Below are 11,719 nucleotides of genomic sequence, written 5' to 3' on the forward strand. Positions count from 1 at the left end.
ATATTTCAAAACGCACAAGTTACAGGACAGTAAGTTTTACCTTCTCATCTCCTAAAGTAAAATAGTATAAAGAAACTGAACTTTACTTTGTAGTATCTACCCAGTGGAGCTCTTTGAGATAAAGTAATTAAGAAGTTAATCAGGTACTTCCCTGGCAGTCCAGTGGTTAAGACTCCACACATCAACTGCAAGGGGCACAGGTTTGATCCCTGGACAGGGAACTATCAGTAAGAGCCTATGTGCCACGCTGCATGGCCAAAAGAATTTTTTTTTAAGTAAAATAAAATAAAAGTGTGAATTAAAAAAAAAAAGTTAATCGTAATTGAATTTCAGTCACAGACATTGCTGCCTAACACCAGAGAAAATACAGTTGCTCTCCTTTTCTAACATGCAGGCTGTTTCCTCTGCACCCCTCTGTCCCCCACCTCCACAGTAAAGGCCTACTGTGTTAGTGACTAGCTGGATAAACTTAATTTGGGTGAATTATTTGGAGGCCCACTGCACCCAAAGGCATGTCTTTCAATCATATTTTGTCAGTATTAAAGTTGATGTTTTGAGGTCCCATTTGTCTATGTCCTATGTCTTTTTCTCTGCTGATTCCAGACCCAGATGGGCTGATAAACAGTTGTTATTTACTGGTTCTCCCCAAACCCCAAAGTCAAGTTTTTAAGTGGAAAAGTGTCTTATTGTTTCAAATATACTAGAAATATTTAAAACTATGTTTTCTAAAAAAAAAAAAAAAAAAAAAGCAATTTAAGTTAATCATAGAGAGTATTTGAGAAGTGTGCACCAAAAAAAAAATAGATAAAAATCTATTTTAACATTTATAAAAGGTTGTGAAAACTAGAACATAAGTAGTTTATGATTTCTTTGGTCTGAAGGAATAAGACCTGCTGATAACAGAGTCACTAAATGCTTTCAGTGGAGGTGTGGGTGTGTGTGTGAAGCCTGCTATATTGATGAACAGATTCTAAGCAATGTCTCAACTGTGACTAGCCTCGTTCACTAGCCCGTGACTAACAGAAAATCCTTTAAAAACTTTCAACCCTTACCTATTTAACACTATGAGAGGCTTCTATAATATTCCTATCTATTATCTTTGCAAGGAATCACCTCTATAAGATCAGAATAGAAGAAAATGATCACGGAAAAGGCAAAGATGAAATGTGGTATTAGGAAGAAGCAAGGAGGAAAATGAAACATTTGTAGAGATGCTATTTGCTATTTTGAAAAAGTCTGGAAAGACAAAGCTAATTGGAGCTGCCTAAAAGGTGAAGCACCTTTCCCTATTTGGGAAGGCCAATAGAAATTGGACTCAGAATATCTGGATTCAAAGACAGGCTCTACATTGAGCATTTGTATAATCTCAGCTGAAGAACTTCACTTCGCTGGACTCCTGTTTCTTTATAAAATGACATGGTGTCAGTGATTCGTCGTGGAGACCTAGGAGTTTTTTGGAGGCAGTTTTTTGGAGTTCAGTAGGGAGAAGTAATGAGGTTGAAAAGATGCCTCCACCCTCCTCAACTTCAACCAAAAGAGCTCTACTTTTGCCTTCTCATGCATTGTGCTTCTGAATATAATGTGTTGCCAAAAGTATTTTGAAACCATTGGTCTAGCAAAGGTTAAAAGAAAATCAGCATGAAACTATGTATCTGGGTTGGTAAGGATCCATCACGTGCAAGGATAGAAAGTCTACCTAGATGATACTGAAGGGTCAATTTCAGGCCCTTCCCCTACCTAAAGATATTGGAGATGCAAGGTGGAGACATCTTGCTGAGCTCCAGCTCAGACTCAGGAATGGCTCTACTAATCAGACAGTATAGGAGAGGCAGCTATCTAGGATGCAGGAAATGAAGGCAGCCCTGGGAACTTTAACTTTTCTTTTTAAATGTTCTTAATTTTATAATAATGCATAAATAAATTCTTTTAAAAGAGTCTACTAATATAGAAATATAGAGACCAAGTGTAAAATTTCCTCTTTCTCTGCCCATCCCACAATATCACTCTTCTCACCATAGGTAATCACTATTTTCGGTTTGGTCTGTGCTCTCACAAACCTTTTTTCCTATGCAGATGTGTGTGCACATACATTGTTTTTTAAAAAAACAAATGGTATGTGTTGTGCATTTTGCTTTATTTACTTATTAATATGTCTGGGAGTTCTTGTGTATCAGTACATGTACATCCATCCTTTCTAAAATAGTTTTATTATATTTCATGATACATATGCCATATTTATTTAATAATCTCCAAATTAGGGGCTTTAAAGTTGTTTGCAGTTTTTTATTAATAGAAACAATCAGCATCAGTGTACATACATCTTTATGTACAAATGTGTTTTTCTGTAGGATAGATTACTAGAAGTGGAATTGTTATGTTAAAGACTATGAATATTTTCTAAGCTGCACCTATTTATAACAACACCAGTGTGTTTCTCTATATATTTGCCAACAGTGAATATTAATTTTCTTAATTTTTACCAAATTGATGATAAAAATTTTGATACATTAATTTGTTTTTTCCTGATTACTAGTGAGATTGATCATCATTTCATCTACTTGTTGCCTGTTTATGTTTGCATTAGTTAGGAAGCACTAATTATGGGGATCTAAAGACTAGATTTCAGTCCTAGATTTGTAACTAGCTTTGCAAACTTTGTTGAACTAAATCCACCTTTCTGAACCTCAGTTTCTCAATCTGACAAATGGAAATAATAGTCCCACTCCTGCCTTCCTCCACAAAGTTAATGTGAGGGTTTGGTAAAATAATAGATGAAAAAGCAAGTGGAAAACTCCAAAATGCTAGACAAATAGATGGGATTTCTTTTAGTTTTAAAAATCTGTGTAATATTATTGAATAATTCTGTAATTGGGACTTTTTCTAAACAAAAGAAAGCAAGCTAGTATGTGCAGCTGCTCATTTACCTACCAACTTCAGGGTCTCCCCAGACAAGTTGTGAGGAGGGTAGAAGGCTCAGTTACTGGTTCAGCTCCAACACTGTTCCCCATTGCACCCTGGCCAAGTGACCACAGAAGAAAGCCTACTCCTTGCGAGATTTCTAATCCAAGCTTGTTATTTCAAGGAGTTGGGGTTGGGGGGTGGGGTGGACCCTCTCCCACATCTTCTCTAGTTCATCCATCAGCAACAACAATGCCATCTGGTTACCGGGGACCAGTGAAGCATAAAATGCCTAGAAAAGCAGCTGTCTTCCCCTTTACCTGTGTCAGAATTACTAATTAAGTGACAAACTTGCCTTTAGCTATAAATGAAATTTCGTGCTGCTGAAACTAGTGCGCAGCTTTTACACGTTATTAACTACTCCTTTTTGTAATTACAACCCTTCCTTTAAAAGAAACTTATACTTCATGAAAACAGGATAAAAATTCCCATCTGGTCGCCTGTATTTTTCAGGGTGATGTATGCAGTAATTTGTATAAACCTGTAATTTTTATCCTACCTCTTGCTTTTTACCTTGAGGTGAAACCAATTTGCCTGTTTATGCTTAGTTTCTTCTCCCCAATGTGGGTTCCTAATATTGCATATGACAGAATTTTCATTTCCAATTTTTCCACTACCAATTCAAATTGCCAATATATCACATAAACCTGGATGTGAGAGCACTGTGGCTGAGTTGTGTTACCCTTCACAAACTTTGTAAAACTTCATATAAATATAAGTAGGCCAATTCATACTCCCAAAATGTCAGCACTTCATCTGTATAATCTATTGGATAAACCAGGAATTGGAAAATCTGAATTGGATTAAATTTTAGAAGTTTTCTACAATCAATAAGTCTACTGAAAACTCTACACGTTTTTGGTAACTAGTATTATAAGAAGCCAATCTAGGCCCAAAATCAAAAGGATGCCCCCAAATTATGTTACTTTTCATAACTGACTTGAGGACCTGGCCTATTTGGTAATAGACAGGATTAATTTCAACCAGACTGTACCATTTGCAATGTGACCCAAATGCCTAGGGTCACTAAGGCACACTTTCCCCTCAATGCTCTGTGTTAGGTCATTATTGAGTTCCTATGCAATTTCCCTAGAAAGAGCGAGGTTGTAACCTTTTTAAACATACTGCATCTACTGGATATGTTACCAATTCGATGCAGCCATCATTTGTTGAGTTCCTATTATTATGAAAGCCCTGGGCTAGGGATGTGAAGGGGATAAATATGAGTACTTACAGTTAAGCATATAAACATATACTGCCTCAAGAAATTTTTCATCTAGCAAGAGAATTGTCATATATAAAAATAACTACAATATAAGACAAAATGTAGAATTTTCGCTAAAATGGGTACAGAGTAAACTATCTGATAGTCTGCTGGGTCATGTGGAGCCATTGGTTTGTGCTGTGTGTGCCAGTTAACATATGGGCAGTCTCTACATCTTTGCTCACATCTCCTTGTTACTTGTATGGTTCAGCCTCTAATTTTACCTCAGTTCTGTTGAGAGTAGGGAGTGTTTAATGCTGTTTTAGAGGAAATATCAAAAGGAAGATCCATTTTCAGCTAGCACTCCGAGCAGGAAGCAAATTGTTGAATCGAAAAGATTTACAATCTTCCTTAAACTTCAGTGTGCATGTGAATCACCTGGGCAACTTCTTAAAATGCATATTCTAACTCAGTAGTTCTTAGGTAGAGCCTGAGATTCTATATATATAACAAGTCCCCAGGTGCTGATGCAGACCATACTTTGCTTTGTGCAACAAGGATTTACCACATTGTTCCCATAGCCACAGAAGGGCTAATTGTGACAAGAGAGAAAACTGTCAAAGGGAGTTCAGCCTAAAGAGAGATGGACAAATGATAGCCAACATTTCACAGAGCATAATGGAGGGAAGCAAAGACTTTTACACAAATCAACTGGAAAGGACTCAGTACGTAACAGCTCCATTTTGTGCAAGGACATGGGCAAGTGTACAGAAAAATTCTGTCATTAGCAATAATGGACAGAAAGCTAAGTTGGCACCCCGGACGACAACCAGACTATGGGACACAAGGAAGAGAATCTAAACGGGATCACAGCAATTTCCCCACAGGTTACTAGTCTCACTAGTTCCTCAGTGATCAAAAGCTGAATCCTGATATGAGAACATACTCTATAGCCTCCATCACATATTGTACATATGTGAAACAAACTTTGTAGAATTCTCGTTGGAGAGTGAGGATTCTGTCACATTCAACAAATCCTTTTGCTATCTGCCTGAAATACTGAGCTAAAAAACTTCCTCTGTTATCAAAGGAGATAGGCATTCAGAAGGCCCTGAGTATTAAAACTCAAATCGTTGACTTGATATATTTGAGTCTCCACATATAGCTACTACAGAAAAAAATAATTGAAACAAAATGTGTTTGCATCCAATATTTTGGTTCTAAAGTACATGACAAAGCAAAAGGATCTTGTTGTAAGATTCTTATACGTCTAAAGAAAAAGACCCACAGCATGGACCTTCAGATGGGTATTATAACCAAGTTCCAGAGTAGCATATTTTCTTAATGATAACAGACATTATGCCTGGCTGCTAACTCTGAGTAGAAGTCAAAGCCAGACAAAGCAGATTTCCTGTCCTTCTGAAGGGGAATTTTTATCATTATTTTCAGGGAAGAGGCTAAGTAATCTTCAGTTGAATTCTGAACTTATTGCCCAATAGACTTAAGGTTTCTTATACTACCCAAAGGTCCTCAGAATATTTTATCTAATAAAGGGATAGTTATATCAATCTCAGATTGCTTTATTTAAAACAACTACTTTCAAAGTTCAATTTAAGTAGTTTCAATAAGAACTGGCTCATCATCAAATTCTGTTGAATCATTCTGACCTCCTATTCACAATGGGCATTATGGTTTATTCTTTAATGTACATTAATTTGGTTCAAACAGGATCCAGACTGCACATCTCAGCATTCTACTTGAATAAAGAAGAAAGCATTCAATTCGCCTCCATTACAAATTCAGCCTTCCACGAGTCAGTTCTGCCAGTCAGTGATGGCTGCATTGCAAAAACTGCTTTGCGAATGTTTTGCTGGGTTTTGTTGCTAGGTGATGACCAGGAAAACTTTGCAATTCCTGCTGAGAGGTTTAAAAAAATGTGCCTGTAACCAGTTTCATATCAAAGAGGAGGGGGAAAAAATAGGGTAGCCTGCACCTTAATTCTTTAAGGTTTACTCCTTGCCCTATACTCCCCCTTAGCTGTCACATAGAGAAATTGTGACCATTAAGAAATTTATATACACAACACTGAAAAAAAAAAAGGAAAAGAGAAAACAATATTCAATGTATCATCAACCAAACTAGAGTAGAGTTAATAAAACAGAATTTGTCAAATGTCTTCCTTTTAGTCTGAACTAGAACTTAAAAAACTTAGGGATGGGAGAGGGGAGGACAGAGGAAGAGGGAGAATGGAAAGACACCAACTCATTCTCCCAACATTCTTTTCTGTTCCACATATTAGCAAAGACCTTTTGCTTAAAGAAATTGGCTTGAAGCTAGAGTCAGCTTGTACCTGAGCTGTGTTTCAGAAACCCTTGGCCTGGACCTGACTTTGCAGCCAAGCAGCAGGGACTCCTGGGAAAGGCCAGAGGCTTGTCTGAGCCCTGGTCCTTTGTCAGTGATTGATGAGGACAAGTGTGAGAGGTGACACACTGTGAAATCAGACTGAGGCACAAAGAGTTAATCCTTGGGCTTTTTCCAAGCTGGGTCCTTTGAGGGAAAAATAATATTTATTCCTTCCCTTGTTAATTTTGCAGCTAAAAAAGCACTCTTGATATCTTATTCACTAGACTAAATGCCAGCCTGCAACCTCAGAAAACTTCAGGAGATAAATACCACACTAGTGGCAGTAATTATTTGTCCTTGTTGCATTATCATCAGCAAATTATTTTAAACTGCTGATTTAACAAGTACTATATTATAACCAATAGAGAAAGGAGAGTGGTTGTTTCTGCATATAAATTTCTTTTCACAAATTAAAGGACCTACCTATAAATCACAGGGGAGAAAAGTCTGAGAAATTACGACTCTACCACCTTGGGCTTCTCTATTCTCAGTAAGGTAGAAACAGCTTGGTAGTAAGAGTCCCCTTCTCTCCTTCACTAACTCATTCGCTTGTGCTCACTCCCCACCGGCTCCTCTCCTGGGAGGACAGGCCAAGCCATGTGTGTCTTTGACTTGGCGACGCAGGCGAGTTTCTTGTACTTTCGCACCCTCCATAGCAGATGCACAAACTTTAGCAGTGTCTTTCTAACACTTCATTAATTATTGAGCTGTGCCAAGAGTAATTATTGGGCTATGCCAGGAGTCCTTTTCTCCCACATCAGTAAACAGTAATTTAGAGAAGGGGGGTTATAACCTTAGGGTGAGCAACGTTTTCCCCCCACAGCTGTGTGGTGAGCTCAACAATAGTGCATATGCTTCAACAAACGAGGAGGTCCACAGCCCAGCCTCTGTGGCATACAGGAAATGCTATGATCAGAGGAAAGAAACCCACCACACTTATTGTGTGACACAAAATTTGGAACATCTCATTCACTAACAGATCCAAGATAATCTGTTCTGACTTTGTGCCCTTTTGCCCTAATTCAATAATAATAATAATAATAATAAATCCAATAACAGCAAGGGAGTTGACTTTCAGGACTTTCCTATATGTTGTAATGGGAACATTAATGTTTATACAATGTTTTCTCAATTATTAAGATTTCTTTGCTTTTGCCATTTTTCAGTAAGATTTTAATTCCCTCCTTTTCCTTAATTAATAGATGTTGCTTTATGGTCACTTGACAACTCTAATTCTAGGACTCAGCAAAATAGAAAGGTCTTTTTCCTACATTTTGGAAGTCAAATAAGACATAGAAAAAGCTAGTTGGAGCCAGTGTTCCTCTGGCTCTTTGGAGCAGTTTTGCTGTTTACATTTCAGAATAATGGGACCTTGGGGTTGGAACTTTACTTAGTATAACACTCTTCCCATTCCATACAATGTTTAAATTCTCTCCAAATAATCTCCCCCTCCCAAAGTAGTTAACCAGTCTCTCCTTCAATGGGAGATAACTTATTTCTGTCATAAGCAACTCCTTCTTTAAGATGGCCAGCATTTGAGTGTTCCATCTAATGTATAGCAAAAATTTGTCTACTTTTATACAGCAGAAACTAACACACCATTGTAAAGCAATTATACTCCAATAAAGATGTTAAAAAATAAAATTAAATTTAAATTAAAAAAAAAATTTGTCTACTTTTAACCACTGTTCATCAGTCCCACAGTGGAGATGCAGAACAACTTTGTAAATATTCCAAATCAGATACTTTTCAAACTTTAAGGTGAAGAAGAAACTCCTAATGCTAAAAATGCAGATTCCAGGCCTCCATATCCCTAGAGATCTAATTTCAGGAGGTCTTCAGATGGTCCACAATTACACTGCTCTAAGACTTTTCTTTCCACGACTAGATGTCTTCAGACGCTTTCAATTAATTCTCATGAGGAGCAACAAACTCTCACATGTCCAAATCCAATGATCAGTTCTCTATTCTCATCTTACTCATCTTACTCCTGTTGGTCCCTCTGTCCTTCTTGCAATCCTTTATTCACCTGACCTCTGTGACCGCCCAGAGTCCTGCTTTTCCTCCTGCATTATTGTCTGCTAACATAGCACAATGGCTTCCTTGAGTTCCTTCCAGAACATAAGAAGCGAACTCCCACCTCAAGGTTTTGTACCTTCTTTTCCCTCTGCATGGAATTTTCTTCTTCAATATATGATGCCCTCCCTTAGTTATTCCAGGTCTCTAATCAAATGACAGTTCTTCAGAGATACTTCCCTGACCAAATTATCTGAAATAACCTCTGCCCTATTCTCTATCCCTTTATACTGCTTTGTTTTCTTCCAGGATTTATCACAGTCTGACACTACGGTATACATTTATTCATTTGTTTTGTTTTTGTTTTCCTCTCCAATAAGAATGTAAACTACAAGAGGGCTGTTTTATAAACTTCGATTTCCTCAGTGCCTAACACAATATCTGGTGCATAGTAAGCACTCAAAAAAAATACTTTTCAGGAAATTCATGCACTGTTGGTGGCACAGTAAAATGGTGCAACCACTATGGAAAACAGCATGGAGGTTCCTCAAAAATTAAAAATAGAACTGCCATATGATCCAACAAATCACTTCTGGGTTTTTACCCAAAGAAAACAAAAACAGTAATTCAAAAAGTTATATGCACCCCAATGTTCAAAATAGGTGAAGGGGATTAAGAGGTACAAACCTCCAGTTATAAAATAAATAAGCCACAAGGATGTAATTACAGCGTAAGGAATATGGACAATAAGATTCTAATAACTTTGTATGGGAACAGATAGTTACTAGACTTATCATTTCATCATTATCATTTCATTGTGTATGCAAATGTCAAATCACTATGTAGTACACCTGAAACTAACATAATATTGTACATCAACTATATATATATATTTTTTTTTTTTTTTTTTTTTTTTTTTTTTTTTTTTTTTTAAGAAATTCACGTTCTTTTTTTTTATTTATTTATTTATTTATGACTGTGTTGGGTCTTCGTTTCTCTGCGAGGGCTTTCTCTAATTGTGGCAAGTGGGGACCACTCTTCATCGCGGTGCGCGGGCCTCTCACCATCGCGGCCTCTCTTGTTGCGGAGCACAGGCTCCAGACGCGCAGGCTCAGTAGTTGTGGCTCACGGGCCCAGTTGCTCCGTGGCATGTGGGATCTTCCCAGACCAGGGCTCGAACCCGTGTCCCCTGCATTGGCAGGCAGATTCTCAACCACTGCGCCACCAGGGAAGCCCCATCAACTATATTTAAATGAAGAAAAAAAGAACTTGTCAAAAGAATGAAAGAAAAATGATACTGAGTCCTTTCACAAGTCTGGCTAACTCTATGCCCCTTCAAAGGTGTGCTGCCTAGAGCTATTAGGCTCCCTAATAAAACAGAATAATCTGTCTCCTTGTTTGGAATACTAGATTTATACAAATGTGGCATTCATTTTCATTCACTTTTAGGGCCGCTACGTCACACTATTAAATCACATTGAGCTTATGCAGCTGCTAAGCCACATTGCCCTGTGCAGCTGGATATTTGGAACCAAGCTCAGGATCTCATGTGCATCTCTGTTAAATGTTCTCTGATTAAATTTGCTCTAGCCCATTAAAATTCTTTTGGACACTAATTCTGTCATTAAGCATGTGCCCATGTCAATCTCTTCTGCATTCATTTTATATGCCTATTGATTCATTTTCTTGTTCTAATCATTAATTTAAAAAAAAAAAGTTGGCAGTGAAGAGGAGTCAACAGACCAAGGTTTGTATCTCAGCACTGCCACTTAGTAGCTATGTGGCCAACCTTGGTCAGGCTAATTAAGTCTTCCATCCTTCCGTTTCCTCATCTATGATATGGAGATACCAATACCTATCTAATAAGGTTATTGTGAGAATCAAATAAGATTATAAAGTATTGAGTACAGTTCATGGCATGTGTAATCCAGTGTTAATTCTAACACTCAGCACCATGCCTGGTACATAGTAGACACTAAACAAACCTTTGTCAGTTATTGACAAGGAAAAGGGCCCAGTCTATGTGGTAGGACTATAGAACTGTACATCAGTTATCAATGTTGCATTAATTAGTCCTCTTTGGGGTTCAGTTATTTCCCTGACCAGTTATGAATACATACCCTGTTACTGACATCCTATTTGCCATTCTCCATTTTGTTTTTAAAAAAAAAAGTTCAAGAGAGACAGCCAAATGCAATCCTGAAATAAATGCTGTGTTTAGAGCTGTCTCCTAAGCTACCAAGCTAGTATCCCTGTCAAAAAAGAAAACTTAGGGCTTCCCTGGTGGCGCAGTGGTTGAGAATCTGCCTGCTAATGCAGGGGACACGGGTTCGAGCCCTGGTCTGGGAAGATCCCACATGCCGTGGAGCAACTGGGCCCGTGAGACACAACTGCTGAGCCTGCGCGTCTGGAGCCTGCGCGTCTGGAGCCTGTGCCCTGCAACGGGAGGGGCCGTGATAGTGAGAGGCCCGCACACCGCGATGAAGAGTGGCCCCCGCTTGCCGCAACTAGAGAAAGCCCTCGCACAAAACGAAGACCCAACACAGCTATAAATAAATAAATAAATAAATAAATAAATAGAGTAGCTATTAATTTAAAAAAAAAAAGAAAATTTAACTTATTTGACATGACTTAGTGAACCCATTGCTTTCTTTTCTATATATTCACAAATCATACTTCTATCTCGGTTTGATGCCTGGATTACCAGTTTGTCACTGTAATACCGGTAAGTCATATGTCCCTCTTCTAGTGCTTCTTCCATTCTCCACAGGTGCCTAAGGACTAAGCTCATCTACAGTTTTTCTCAGAGCCCTGGGATAGGTAGCCCAAAACAGAAAACCAGTACTCATTTGTTGCAACTAAGAATGATCACTTACAAGTTCCTCACATAACTGAAGTTTCATGAGTCTCTTACCAATACTACCTTATCTGATAGTTTATTCTTATCCATTTCCAAGAAAAATATATGGCTACATTATTGATACTTTGAGTATACAAATCAGAGAAGCAGAGTTTGTACAATCTAAGTTTCTCTTTCATCTTTCAAAAGTAGGAAGGTTGAAGACCTCCATTCTGAACAAATATTCAGGACATTTCCTTGTTCCATTAACTGGGACCTAAAGCTTAATGCCAGGCTAC

At 38.0% G+C, this 11,719-nt stretch overlaps 1 long non-coding RNA gene across 1 annotated transcript; it reads left to right on the forward strand.

Annotated features, from left to right (window-relative positions):
* Positions 1 to 933: 933 nt before the first annotated feature.
* Positions 934 to 11,130, forward strand: LOC309660595. Its single transcript, XR_014263493.1, has 2 exons — positions 934 to 9,451; positions 9,815 to 11,130. It is a non-coding gene; the product is annotated as an uncharacterized lncRNA (long non-coding RNA).
* Positions 11,131 to 11,719: the final 589 nt, after the last annotated feature.

Source organism: Balaenoptera physalus (genome assembly GCF_965194825.1).
Source record: "Balaenoptera physalus genome assembly, chromosome: 4".
NCBI classification, from domain to species: domain Eukaryota; kingdom Metazoa; phylum Chordata; class Mammalia; order Artiodactyla; family Balaenopteridae; genus Balaenoptera; species Balaenoptera physalus.